Source organism: Dromaius novaehollandiae, chromosome 3 (genome assembly GCF_036370855.1).
Source record: "Dromaius novaehollandiae isolate bDroNov1 chromosome 3, bDroNov1.hap1, whole genome shotgun sequence".
In the NCBI taxonomy this organism is placed as follows: Eukaryota; Metazoa; Chordata; class Aves; order Casuariiformes; family Dromaiidae; genus Dromaius; species Dromaius novaehollandiae.
The window spans coordinates 61,524,098-61,538,185 of NC_088100.1; the positions used below are offsets into that span (position 1 = coordinate 61,524,098).

At 35.8% G+C, this 14,088-nt stretch overlaps 1 protein-coding gene across 12 annotated transcripts in view; it reads right to left on the bottom strand.

Annotated features, from left to right (window-relative positions):
- The window catches only part of EPB41L2 (erythrocyte membrane protein band 4.1 like 2), a 118,222-nt gene that overhangs the window by 73,217 nt on the left and 30,917 nt on the right, over positions 1 to 14,088 (bottom strand). The window lies entirely within an intron of this gene.

Genomic DNA, 14,088 nt, shown 5'->3' on the forward strand with positions numbered 1-14,088 from the left:
TTCACAGTTAAATGAAGATGACTATAGAAAGATCAAAGGGGAGAACAAAAAGTATCTAGATCCCAGGAGTTAAGAAATTTGTCTGCATTGTCTATGGCCTGATGCAGAGATTCTGCAATCCAGGGTTCTATTATCCCTATACAATCTACACACTTATGCAGGGTGGGGTAGCGGTTTATAAGATGAGACAGGTCAGAAAAAAAAATGAATGACAAAAAAATTGTCATTTGGAAAGACCAACCAATATAGCAGATATCAATGGGAAACAGTTTGGATCAAAACTGGTAACTTTTCAACCATCCTGTATATATGGAACTACAGATAAATCTGACTTAATTTTATGCTCAGTCACCTGTGCTCCTTTTACTTTGAGTCAAAGTAAACTCATCGGATAACACCTAAAGCCTCATTGTTTTTCACTTATTGTGTCCCCACGTATGGCGGAAACATGAGAGCATCTGAGAGGAACAACGATCTCATTAGAAAACCACGCAGATAACCAAGCTGCGAGTCTGAGATACTGTAGCTGCCAATCAGAAGTACCGGAATTCACTGCCTGCCCACAGAGCTATTCTGTACGGCGGCAGACTTTACCTTCCCTTATTAACAGTTGCAACAATCTTGCTTCATGCCTGAGAGCAGGGCAGAATGCTAGACTGTGCCTTCCTTCTCAGTCTTGCCTCTCAAATGTTCATATTGGCAGTTGGTTGATAAAGTTCTTCAAGTTCCTAGGATCAATTCTTGAAGTGTGGCTGTCTGAACAGAAGGATTCCTGCCACCACAGATTAGCCTTACTCCCTGACCTCCCTGAGCCATGACTAGCTAAGTGCTTTGCCGTATTACCTATGAAATCATTTGCTGATTATCATATCTCAAATATTTGCCTTAGTGACAGCACTATGTACTGTGTAAAACTTCAGAGGAGCCGGTCAGCTCCCAGAAATCAAGGGCCATGAGAATTAATTCAGATAATCAGTTTACCCGCTTAGCTGCAAAGGAACCATAACGTTGACTAGCTCATAAGAACAAAAGGCTCTCGATTTTCTTTTACCCTATATTCGAGGGACTCAGCTATTAATGTTTAAGTCCTAATCTTCAAAGATGTCTTGATTTGAAGTCTAATCTTAGAACACAGGATCCTATTTATGAAAAGATCTGTTTCACTTCCATCAAGGACCGCTTATGTTTGTCAAGGAAAGCTTCAGAGTGCAGTTGTGTTTCTCCATAGGAACCTGGCTCATATCCAGAAATGGAAAATATGCTTTGAGTATAACAAGGAGTTTAAAGAAAAACAAACCAAAAATCAAGAGAGCGCAGCTCAAAATCATGGTCAAGTATCCTGAAAAACTTACAGACATCAAGACAGAGGGGAATATGGAAGTGAAACACAAATCCTAGAAAGCTTCTTTTCACTGCAGTTGATAACCTGCATCTTAATTCACTGCTTCCATTATGGTATCTCTTATTCACCAGTATAAACAAAAAAATCCAACACTTAAGCAACTCATTTGTCCACATACTCCTGGAATTCATTTTCAAGACGAAGACCTGAGTAAATACAAGTAGCAGCAACTGACAGTCCTAAACTTGTTTCTTCTTTCTCAGTTTTTCATTTTGAAATTCATAGCAAACTGAAGAAATCAGAATTTCTTTGACAGCTATATCCCTACAGATTCTTTTACTGGGATTCTCAGACAGAAAGCATCATGTTGTAGAAGCACAAAAAAAAAAAATCCTGTTTACCGTGAAATAATGTACATCTCAGTCCACTAAAAGCCAACGTGGGTGTCTGCGCATATCATGCAATGGTTTATTAGAACTCCCTTAAGTGCAATAATTCCACTTCAGAATCATCATCTACATGAGGATTAACTAATTGCATACCTTTTCTTCCAAGAATTAAAGCTCACATGGGATACACATAAAAGGGATCGGAAAGGGTGCAAATAAAGGGTTTAAGACTTTAAAATAATTTCTGACCTCTGAAAAATACATAAGAAAAACTGAAACAAGGTCACGTGTACTTCAACTGCATATTTGAGAACTTTTTTTTTTTTAATTTGAACAATTGTTTTATTTCTTGTAGGATTATTGATTTAAAATACAGTACAAAACTAGTCTGCGCTTCACAGTTCATTAGGACAGGCCATCTACTACCAATATACTCACTGGTTTCAATACATAAAATGCTTACATCAAAACCATAAAAAAGTAAAACTCTAGCTGAAACAGTCAAATTTTACACAGCGTAAAAGGATCTATTTTAACTACTAGGTAATACCTGACAAACTTGTTACTACTCTCAAACAATTTTTTCAAAAGTGTAACCCAATGGTTTTCTGTAGAGCACAATCTCTTATCCTCATAAAAATCAGGCCAAATGCACTATCCAAAGGTTTTTTTGTTGTTGTTTTGGTTTTTAAAATATTTCTGTCAAAATTTAAAGCTTGTGTTTTATCAATAGCTACACAGAAAAATTCACGGCAGCATGTAGCTCTGTGCAACGCAACATTTTGCTGAATCATTTTGCTGAAGGCGTTGATAGAACCTACACATGTTCTATTAACAGACAAGGCAAAAACATCTAATTTCACTTCTTAGTTGTTATTTAGGTGGACTACTACAACTGTAATGGCTGAAGAAGCTCTCTGAACTCAAAGAAACAGATTAGTAACGAAAGGACACTTCTCATCTTTAAGAACCTTAAGACTGAAACAAAAACATCCCCCAAATTGGCTCAGTTAAATCAATCTACTTCATCATAATATGATGGGACCTCCAACACACCACTGATCTATAGTGAAATATCGACTTGGACACAAACCAGTTTGCACACAGAAACTTGCATCCTCCTCTGCATGCAAACATACATGCAACTGTGTACCCATACAAACATATTTTGATTATCAAATCTAATAATTCAGATTGACTTCGCATTTTAAAGAACACTCCTGGATGAGACCAGAATTAAAAATTATCAGTTTAGTGAAGTATTGAACAAGTTTTAGAAAGTTAGAACAGAACCTACATGAAAACATATTTTTACAGGTATGAAATCTAATTATCTATTTTCAAATTAAGATTATCTTTAGCGATTGAACCCAACTCTGCGTATTTATACACTGAAACTGACAATAAGCACTGGGTTTGCTCCTTCCCTGCGACTACTATGCACAAAAAAAATCAAGGTTAACTGCACAGGCTGAAAAGACAGACTGCCGACACTGCATTTTTTTTTTTTTTTTTGGTCTCAACAAGAGTCAAAGGACAAAAGCTTGTCAAAGCCAATCAGTTTCCCATGCTGTGACAAGCACACCAGAGCTGGGGCCTGGCCTGATCTCCTGCAGTCAAATCCTCCTCTTTGTAAGCTTAGAAGCTAAAGTGTTGATGGACAGAATACCAAGAACAATCCTGTAAGACACACAGTCAAACGATAAAATATGATTTCTTTTAAAGCTCCACAGTTTATAGGAAAGCCTACTCCAGGTCACTGGACAGTTAAAGCTATGTTACGATGCAGGTATTCGGCGCTGTAGTAATGTCTTCTGCTAAAAATATTTGTCCCAAACATAAGTCAACTAAAAAAAAAAAAAAAAAAATCACCTTTCTCCCTACAATTCTGTCCAAAGTACCCCCTAATGCTAAATGGGAAGCTCATTTTCAACCAAGTAACCGGGTGAGCAAACTAGCATTGCCAGTCTTTACATCGGTCAGCAGATGGTGCCATACTAGTTCTAAAAATCAGTAATATGTCCCAAGGGTCAAACTCACAACAGCAATAATCTTTCAATTTCAAGTATATTTCCCAAGTTATGACAAGTAATTTATGTTGCTAGAGAATTATTAACAAAATATTTAAAGTATATGGAGTTTCAAAGCCAGGCAGAGGTAATTCTAACCGTTAGCATTACGGAGTACTAATTCTATGTGTACATGCATGTGTATGTGTGTGTACAAGCATATACACACATGCGCGTAGCCCCTAAGCGTACCTCCAAGATCAGAAAAGACATAAAATAATGTCTTCCCAAAAGATATTATGCCTGTAAAATCATATTTCCAGAGAATTCCAAGAGCGTGCACGGTGGCTAGTAGCCCCAGAAAAAGCTTAATGGGAACTACACACATAATCATTCCTTTTCCTAGATAGCTGAAGTCACTAGTTAAAATTACATATATTTTGTTAGTCTACATAGCTACATCCATTTCATCATACACTGAATATTTGGAAGCATACAATATTTTCTTCCTAATTACAGTAGTTTGGCTGTATTATCAGGAAAATATTTTTGTTATATAAATATTGAAAGATCATTAAGTCTGTAAAACTGCACTCTGCAGCATTAGCAAATTACTTCAAATGTGCCATCATTCCTTGCAATATACAGAACTCCCAGACTCATCATAAACAAACTGGTAGAGAAGATGACATAAACTTAAAAGAGGCTCCTGAAACAATGATATTTATAAGACAAGTGCTACGGTAGTTCTTAAGATCACTGTGTAGACAAAAGAAAAAAAAAAAAACCACAAATATCCAGACAGCAAATGAAGTGAGATACAGAGAAAGATATTTCTGGCTAAAACTGCAAAATGAGTAACTGCAGTCTAGATGGAATACTTTCACAAGAAAATTATCATAATAGATTTCTGTAAACTGGCAGAAGGAAAGTTACTTCATCTCCTCTTTTTAAGGTCAAAACACAATCTGCAAATATGACTATTTGTCAGTATCTTTGACTCATTAAAGCAGCACAACTGCATGTATATACTCCCTATGATTCAAATGCTCCCAACTTTTCATATAACTTAAGTGCTGGCCATCGGTTTATTTTGTTTAGTAAATAACACCGAGTTCCTACAACTTATATACAACTTAAACTGAATTATCCTCTAAAACTAATACTTTTAAGAGGTATACTCTTCAGGAAGGAAAAAGATATTACTACTAGGAACAAAAATATATAAAGATTCTTTAAACATGTCATATCGTTAAAACGATTTGTTTGCTGACAGCATAACAGAACTATTTTCAGAATTTTAAATGCATCAAGCTCTGCATCACTTGTGTAACAGGATCCACATAATATATATCAAAGCTCATCATAAAAAAAAGAAAACTTTCAACAAAAATCAAAACAAATACCTTTAAAGTGCTACACATAGGCAAGGGCCATGCACTTTCTGAGTTATGACACCAATCAAAATTACTTTCTGAGATTAAATTTAAGCAAATGTGCATCTTTCAGCTGTCTCAATACTCTTCTCCATATCCAAAGGAATCCGATTCCTCTGGAATCCTGGAACAGAAATCTGTTTCTTCTGTATTTACAATCTACAAATACTCTATTACATCAAGGCAAACATCTCAAGTAGAGAAACTTAATTCAACTCCAGAAATCTCTTCCCCAGAATACATATGCATATCAAGTTAGTTCTGTGCTGCTCCCTCCAACTGAAAAAAAGTTACAAGCTGATGAAAACCCAACAGTGTTTTTGAAAAGCTTTAATGAACAAGAGTGACCCCACCCCAAGGCATGCTCAGTGGAAAAGCACGATTTAGTTCCATTTCATCTCATTCCGGCAGCCAGAAAACACGCATGGGTCAAAAGACAGCTCCGTTTTCCTGTTATCTGTCCAAACGTAGAACAACAATTTGAGAAAATCTCTGCACTATCTTTGAATTCAACGTTGCAAGTTTAGGGTGGTTTTTGATTGTTCATGTTACCCTCATGGTAACCATAATTTTACAGATTAAAAACAGCAATAAGTGATCATTTATTCTCAGCAGTAAGTGATCATTTATTCTGAGCAGTACTTTCTCTCCAGCCTCCATTCCCTTCCTTCACCCCCACCCCACCAAATGGCTCTGTTATACACAGCAATACATACAGCAATGGCACAATTCCAAAGCCTAGCCCAACATTTCATTTTTCCTAATTCTTAAGGAAATTTGAATAATAAAATAAAAAAATCTATTCAGGTTCTGTAATTTATTTAGCTTGTTCTGATTTGGGGGTGATTCATTTCTAGAGGTCATGATAAATTTTTAATTTTCAACTTCTGTTCTTTCCATTTATAATATATTAACAAGATTAAAAACAGTATTTAAATACTTACAACATTGTTTACTCTTACAATGAATTCTACTTCCAAAGCTTGAAGTAGAAAAAATTCTATTTCACGTACAAGAACATGGTTAAATCAAAGCATTGTTGAACTCAGGTTGAAAAAAATAACATATTAGTATCAGAGATTTTTGCCATTTAAACTGAGAGGTTCCAGTACAATAAAGCTCCTGGATGCTGGAATCCCAAACAGACAGCATTGTTTTGATAAGTATCCATTTCCTCTTCAATGGAAGTCATATAGACAATTATTACCATTTCACATGTTTAGGAAATGTACGACAGCACGCAAAAAAGGGAAATAACTGCAATACCAGAATTCAAGGTCAGGGCAGGGGCTCATAAGCAGATCTAACCATTAACTTTATTTCATCAGTGTGTCAAGGCTGAATGTCATAGATGCAGACATTGCCGAGATCACATTCAAAATGCCTATTAGCTCTTTATTTTAGTTTGTCCAGTTTATGAACGATGGCGAGAAACCAATTGGAAAATGCATTAAAACAGTTTGCTCTGTCACATGCAAGAACAGAGTTTAAGAGACCAGCCTTACTTACATAGCTTCAGCATATAAACATAGCCATAAAAGTGCCTTTTTCGAGCGGCAGCATCAGCTCTGTATTTCGACTTCCATGTACATTTATGTTGTCAAGTATGAACACTATAGAGAGAACAGTTCCCTTTGACAAATGAGTTTAATAATACAGGTTGATGTCTGCACAATAATGAGGGAGGTGGAGACAGAAAAATTTGGGAAAAAGTGACATTAAAATTGTAACTCATTTTATACAGATGACGTGTGGAAGTTTTCAGTTACTACCAATTTTGTTTAATATGTCTAAATTTTTCTGAATCAAAATGCAAGCTGAAATGTAAAACCGATGCTGCCACCACTCCCACCAATACTGAAGTCAGTTTCAAATTCTTGGTTAAATGGATCCCTGGCAATTAATCATAAACAACCTTAATAAAAAATACAAATAAGTGACAAAGCTTCAAATTTATAGTGAAATATTTCTAGATTTCTGTAGATAAATTGCAGCTGTCTCTTCTCTGGATATGTTGCTACTGATAGGTGAATTAATTGTTGAAGGAAATGCAGAAGTCTTGACACACACACAAGAAAACAAACCCAGGCTATTAATAATATAGCATAACAAAACTCAAAATACAAACAGAAAAGTAGAGTAGTTAAATGTACAGTGAATCACAAGTGCTGCTGCAATGAATAAATGCTATGCTATATCCTCTGCCAGTGCTCCAATCTCACATGTGCTAACCACCTGAGATGTCTTGTGTTGACATTTTGATTTTTATTTTGCAGCTAGCACAAAGTAGCAGTCTTTTGCATGCTACTGGAACACAAGCATACTCTAATGAACAGAACTGACTTGCTCATTGTGCTTTTTCCTGGGTTGTTAGAATGCACATAACATGATTTATGTAGGAAAAAGCCTGCAGTGTTCTGCTTTACGTATTTATATTCACTGAAGTGTATAACAAAGTTGTGAAACTACAGATAATACCACTCTTCAGGTAGTTTGTATCTACTGCTCCCGTGGGAAAATAACATTGCCAACCCCAAGCAACAAAAAAGCAATGAACGAGAGATGCCTCTTAGTTGAGCAAATAAAATTAGCAGTCAAAATTTCATTGCTCACATAAGCTCTTAATGCTCGTATTTGATTAGGAGAGTAACAACATCAGCGTCTTCCTGAAAGTTTCCCAATTCTAGTGGCAATGGCTTCACCACTAAATCAGTCATGAAAAGAATCCCACCGACATTTTAACCACTGCAACATCTCCAAGCTAGATGAAGTGAAATGATGTCCTGCAAGTCGCAAATGAATCTGCTAAGGCTGCCACATTGTTGCATAGACTGTAACTCAGAAGAGAATTTTATGCTAATAACGCTGGTTTTCAGCCTGGACTTTAGTACTTAGCATGTTTGTTAGTCATCTAAGTGCTTTAGCTGTTTTGTGCTTTTTGGAAGGACATTCCCAGCGTGAAAGCTTGTAACATAAAACAGATAACAGGATATGCAGGAAAGCCCCAAGGGAGTAACTATTTAAACAAAGTTTTCTTTGGAGAGTTAGGGAAAGAAGACAGATAAGACAGACTTACAAGAAGAATTCATTTGTGAACACCAAGAATGAGGTGGGGAGGAGTATTTAGGACAGACAGGGTGGGGGGTGGGGGGAAGATGGTGACCTTCCAAACCATGACTGCCATGACATTCCTATGTAAATATACATCACAAAATACAGTTTACCAAGGCAGCCTCACCCATTCCGAAAGGCTTTTAAAAACCACATACCAACGCAGATGGTGTGTCATTACAGTAACCTTTCAGTTCAAATTAAGTAGAGGCTTTATTCTGACTTCTTAGGTCAGATTTTTTCTGCATATATAGAACAAGAACTGAAACTTTCAAAGCTTTTTTTTAAAAAAAAAAAAAAAACTAGACATGCACATTTTCAAATCCAAGCTGACACCAACTTATCATTACGTAACAGTTTTATTCAGAAACACACATGGAGCAAGACATCATGAGCTATATGCCAAAAGATCTATTTGTATGAATAAAATTTCAAATCTACACACATTTGGATTTTGGGTTTTTTTCTCCCTTCTTTTTGGATTGCACAATTTAGGTGCTCATTTACCAAATGTTCAGCAGCATATTTAGCTTCAGGTGTACAGCTAATTCTTTGTGGAGTGTTATGCTACATTTAATCTTGGAGCCAAGACCATATTTGAGCTCACAGTTGTGGAGAGGAGACAAATATCATTTGTATTTTGAATCTGTTTACCTTTTATTAGATCTTTTGGGCATAAGTTGTATGTGGTGGACCAAGTGTCAGTACTGGGTTACATGAAAGTCTTGAGAAATAATACAAAAAGTTACAAAATTAATTTTTTGCTTTTCAAAGTCTAACCCAGAACAGAATGACTCCCAGCTCAATTCCGACTGAAATAACTATGATATAATTTAAAAGCTTGTTCTCATGAGGGAATGATGTAACATTTTCCTGTTGAACAGGCCAAGCTAATTAATGCTTGTATGACATCATTAAAAATCCGAGGTCAAGTCCCAGCCTAGGAGACAGACACCACTATCTAACTGTACATTAGAATTCGCCAGAATTATGCACAGATGAACTGAATTCTCATCTGTGTCAGGTCAAGAAAGAATTCTGTGTTGTCAGATTCCTCTCATGAGCTACCACTGTCATCACGTGATTGCCTGCAACTTCATTAAGCATCATGACTGCATGTACACAGAAACAATTTGCTACTTGAAGTAAAATGAATATGCAGTCTTTTTTCCACAAGGAAAATCTGCAGCATTTCTTATGCCAATTAAAACAATGTTTTCTTGTCTTCTTTAACAAAGGAAAGAATGGATTTTAAGACTGCACACATCTACAAAATATACTGCAACAGTTAAGATAAGAATTCTAAAGATTCAAGTAAGCTTACTGGGAAGGGGAAGCAGAGAAAAGATAACTTAGGGCATTTGTCTTAAGATGTACTGAAATACAATATAGCATGCTTGGTGTGGCATCCAAATCAGAGTTTCAAATTTTTGAAGAGGCAAAATAACTTTTAATCACAGGAATATTGGAATGATTTGGCTCATATAACCAAAATAATGGACTTTACGTAAAGTGGCAAGTATGCTAAGCTATCAAAAAATATTTCCAAGACACTTGGATGTATCAGAAGTTATTTAAACATTTCTTATTCTGAAAAGGTATTACCAATTTGTATAAACAAGCCTTTTCAGAAAATTAATGATAAAAAGGCATTTAGAAGCAAATGATGAAAAAAAGAATTATGCCGGAGCATAGTGTTCTATATTCCTAATAGGAAACAGATTCCCTAAAATTCCTGACACAACAAGCCTGGTTTTTAAGCTGTGATATTTGGGCTTCACCTTTTGCAGAACACAGATGCCCCTACTACTACATATTAGTTTTATGTATAAACATCTCTTTCATCCTCTTGTCTTCTCCCTTCTTGTACCTTCACTTAATCTTATTTACTTTTTTTAGAATCTTCCTGACTATCAATTAAGTACTATGCCTTCAACTCCTAATTCCATAACCATTGCTAGAAAGCCAGGGTGCCAAACTGTGTCAAAAGGCCGGCTGACATCCAGAGGGATTGGCATCTAACCTGTACAAAAGAAAATAAGTGATTCAATACACAAGCAGGATGATGGCTTTGGGATCATAACCACAGGAGTACAAGTCAAATAAGCTGTCTGCAAAATTACGTGAATGCTTTTACTTGCTAACTCATGGTGATCAAAATACAACACCCCCTACCTCCACTACTTAAAAGCTGTTCAACTAATCACAAGTTATGTCACAGCCAAATATTTAATATACGTGCAAGAGCGTATATACGCTAGTGTTTAATATATGTGCAAATAGCGTTTCTGCAGCTAATTTTTAAATCAGAATTGTACTATTATTTACTACAGTGGTTTTGTTTCTGTACAAAGCAACTGGAAATCAATATAGCCAATATCTCACAGAGATGTCCTGGGAGCACAAAACAAAGGGAATTCAGTTCTTCCTCCTTTTCTGTATAACATAACGTATCTTCCAGTTATAGCGTTCTCAAAGTCCCCAATAATTGGGGGAAATGACAAACATCCTCTTAAAACAAAACAATCATTAAATTGGAGAATGGCACAAATCACCAAATTATTCTGCTCTAATCTCCCAACCAAAATTTCATTTTCAAAGGTGTAAATGGATTATGTTCCTGCTTCATATTCCATGAAGATGTCTGCATTCCCTAACTGAAACGACAACAGGTATCGGAAAGCAACAGCAGAAGTACTTCGATGGAGACTCTCTTCCAGAGCAACCCCTGATTAATAGAAATGGAAGTGGAAGGCCTTAATACTTCTGAAAGGAAGACTCTGCCTGACGAAAAACCCAAGCCGAAGCTTATCTAGAAGAAAAGGATTGTATGCTCTGTTGACATTGTCAGTGACCTCCTTTAAACTGCCATGGATGGGATGAACAGCCTAAGTCACCAATCCATTTTATGACTGCTCAATCTGAGCCAGGTTTTAAGCAGCATGCTCTGCTGCACAGGCTATGTTAATCTGTCTGCAAGCTAACATACAGCATGCTGCAGTCTGCTCATGCCGAGCAGACAAATCAAGAACATCTCTCATCTTCCCTTTGCTCAAATTCTATTTGAGGATATCTATTTGATATTTTTGAGGAATGAATTTTCCAGGTCAAAGAATGAATTTAAAAGCTTCAGGGGAAAAAAAAAAAAAAAAAAAAAAACACAAAATTCTGAACTACTCTACACAGAGCAGGCCTTATTATTTGGAGTCCTCATGCAGAGGTGGTGGAAATTTCGCATTCTCTTTCCCTCAATTTTGACCATGACTCTATCCAGAAAACTAGCTCTGTGTTACTTGACCATATATAACTAATCCTTGATATATACAGTAGTAAATGAAAGTAAAGACAGCAGGAACAAAAAAAAATAAATTCGCAAATGCTATTTGCCTTTTCTTTAATTCCTATCATCTTGGGCCTGAGGAAAGAGAAAGAATATTGAAACCGCTTGGAAGCTGTGCAATATTTCTACATCTTAGTGCTTAATCCCTTCTGGAAACACAGTAAGAATTGAAGGAATGCAAACAAATTTTAAGAAACTGTGTGGGAGCAAGTTTTTCTTCCTCTAGTTTTTTTTGAGCACTTTAAGAGTGATCCAAGAAGAGCTCTTAATGTTCAAAAATTAAGCTGATGGAAAAAAAACATTTATGAATGCTGTGCAGGGAAAAAAAAATTGGTAAATTTTGTAAAGAAGTAAATGCTGTTTGTACCAAAATAAGTTATTAGGTTTATTTTTTTTAATTTTTATTTTAGGCTGCTTTCGTCACAGGTCCTCAAACAGATCTGACAGCTAACTTTAAAAAAATAAAATCTCAAAGTTCATTAATGAAGTGATCATAAGATTCTGTAAAGCTACATTCTAAAAATACTCAAAGTTGTTATTTAAGGCGTCTGGGAAGCCCTTACAAAGTAATCAGTCTAATCTTTCAGGAATAAAAATTTTCTGAAGAGAATAACCAGACACCATGAAGTTCAGTTTATGACAAAACAACAAAAACCTCAAGGTTAGATGTCAACTTTGTGATTATAAAGTTCTAGAAGAACTAGTACTGACTACCTCACAGACTGAAACAGAATTTATTCTATTATTACTTAACCTAAACAAATAGAATAATGTAAGTATTCCTATGTACTACACATCCTACTTCTAAACTGATTGCACTGTAGCCCGTATTCAGAGACTAAGCCCATCAACGGGAATATCAAGTACCTCTCCCTACTCAAGGCGAGCACAGCCTGTGGAAGGGCATTACTTCTAAGGGATGTCTAAACACACGGGGTCTATTAATGTAAAGAGATAGATTTATTTTAGGTAGTTTTATTTCCTGAATTCAATCGGTTGACAGTGATGCTATATTAAACATTTCTCTATGTGCTTGCATGTGCATATACATGTTTTAATGTTTTTTCTAAACCAATGTCCATTTCCTTTTATGTGGTTGTTGTTAGAATGGGTTTATTTCAGCAGAGCACAACATAATATTAAGTTTGGCACTGATTTTCTGATAATTATATAGTCAGTCACACATGCTCATGTACTTCAAAATATACTTATTTGGATTATTTCACTGAATGATAAAAATTATTTTTCATTTGTGATTATACATCACACGATTTAAGTTGAAACTCATTTTCAGTGCACAGCAGAGAACACTATTTTAAGCTATATCAGTTAGATAAAAGGAAGATATCCAGTTTGATTGGAGACATGATGTGTAGAGAACGCATCACTAGCCTCATAACTGATTTCAAACGTAATCATGCTTGTTAATAAATAATGACTTTTTAATTTAAATGTGTCGGGCCTAGCTTCTAAACGGGCTCTGAAGGTAGCCTGTTCCTTTTTGGCATTAAATGGCCCCATAGGTTCTCCCCGTTTTTCCCTGTTAAAACACATATTCAATCAGGTCACCTCAATCTCTTGCTGGTAAACTAGTTTTGATAAACTAAACAGGTTAGAGTCCTTAAATTCTGTTACGCAAGACCACTTTTCAACAGCTTTAAAACATTTTTCTTAGTTCTCTCCACTTTTCAGCATGCTTTTAAAGTGCCAGCACCAAAACTGCACATCACATTTTAATATTATCATTTACAGTATACATGAAAACAAATTTCTGTACTCCTGTCAACACTTCAGAACAAGCATTTGGTTCCTAAACCAGACTACATACATCTTAAGACAGATGATGCTAGATGACAATTCACAGTGCTACTGTGAAGATACATATCAGTATGTGGACACTCATATGGATTAGTACCTAATGGACAGCATCAATATTTGACATACCTTTTTTGTTGGTCTAACCATCTCTCACGAAATAGTATTGTTGAAAGTAAACAAAAAATTAGGAAAATATTTCATCCAGAGGTTTCCTCTTTTGAAATGACAGATGTCTAGAAAACTTATGTTCTCAGCTGTCTGTCTCCACTGTATCAAAGCAGTGAGTACTTTTCTGTACACACCCATACTACTTCAAAAACTAACAACAATGTCTATAAAGGAGGAGCTTTAAAACTCAGACATAACAGTTAACATTTTTGGGTGGGTAGGCTGAGTTACAGCATTTTTGGTATTTCAGCCAATTCACCTAGCTACATGAATAGCAGCTGCAGTCATTCTTTTGACAGTAGAGCAAACAGTGTAAAAATATCCAAAATCAGCATAGACATGGCCATTGGAAAGAAGCTCCCATCAAACTTTTCCTTACACAACTATGTTCCTTAACGTTGCAAAAATAAACATATCTAATCATCTTCAAAAAAAAACAGGCTGAAACTAACTCTAGGCCAAAATTCAGTACTGC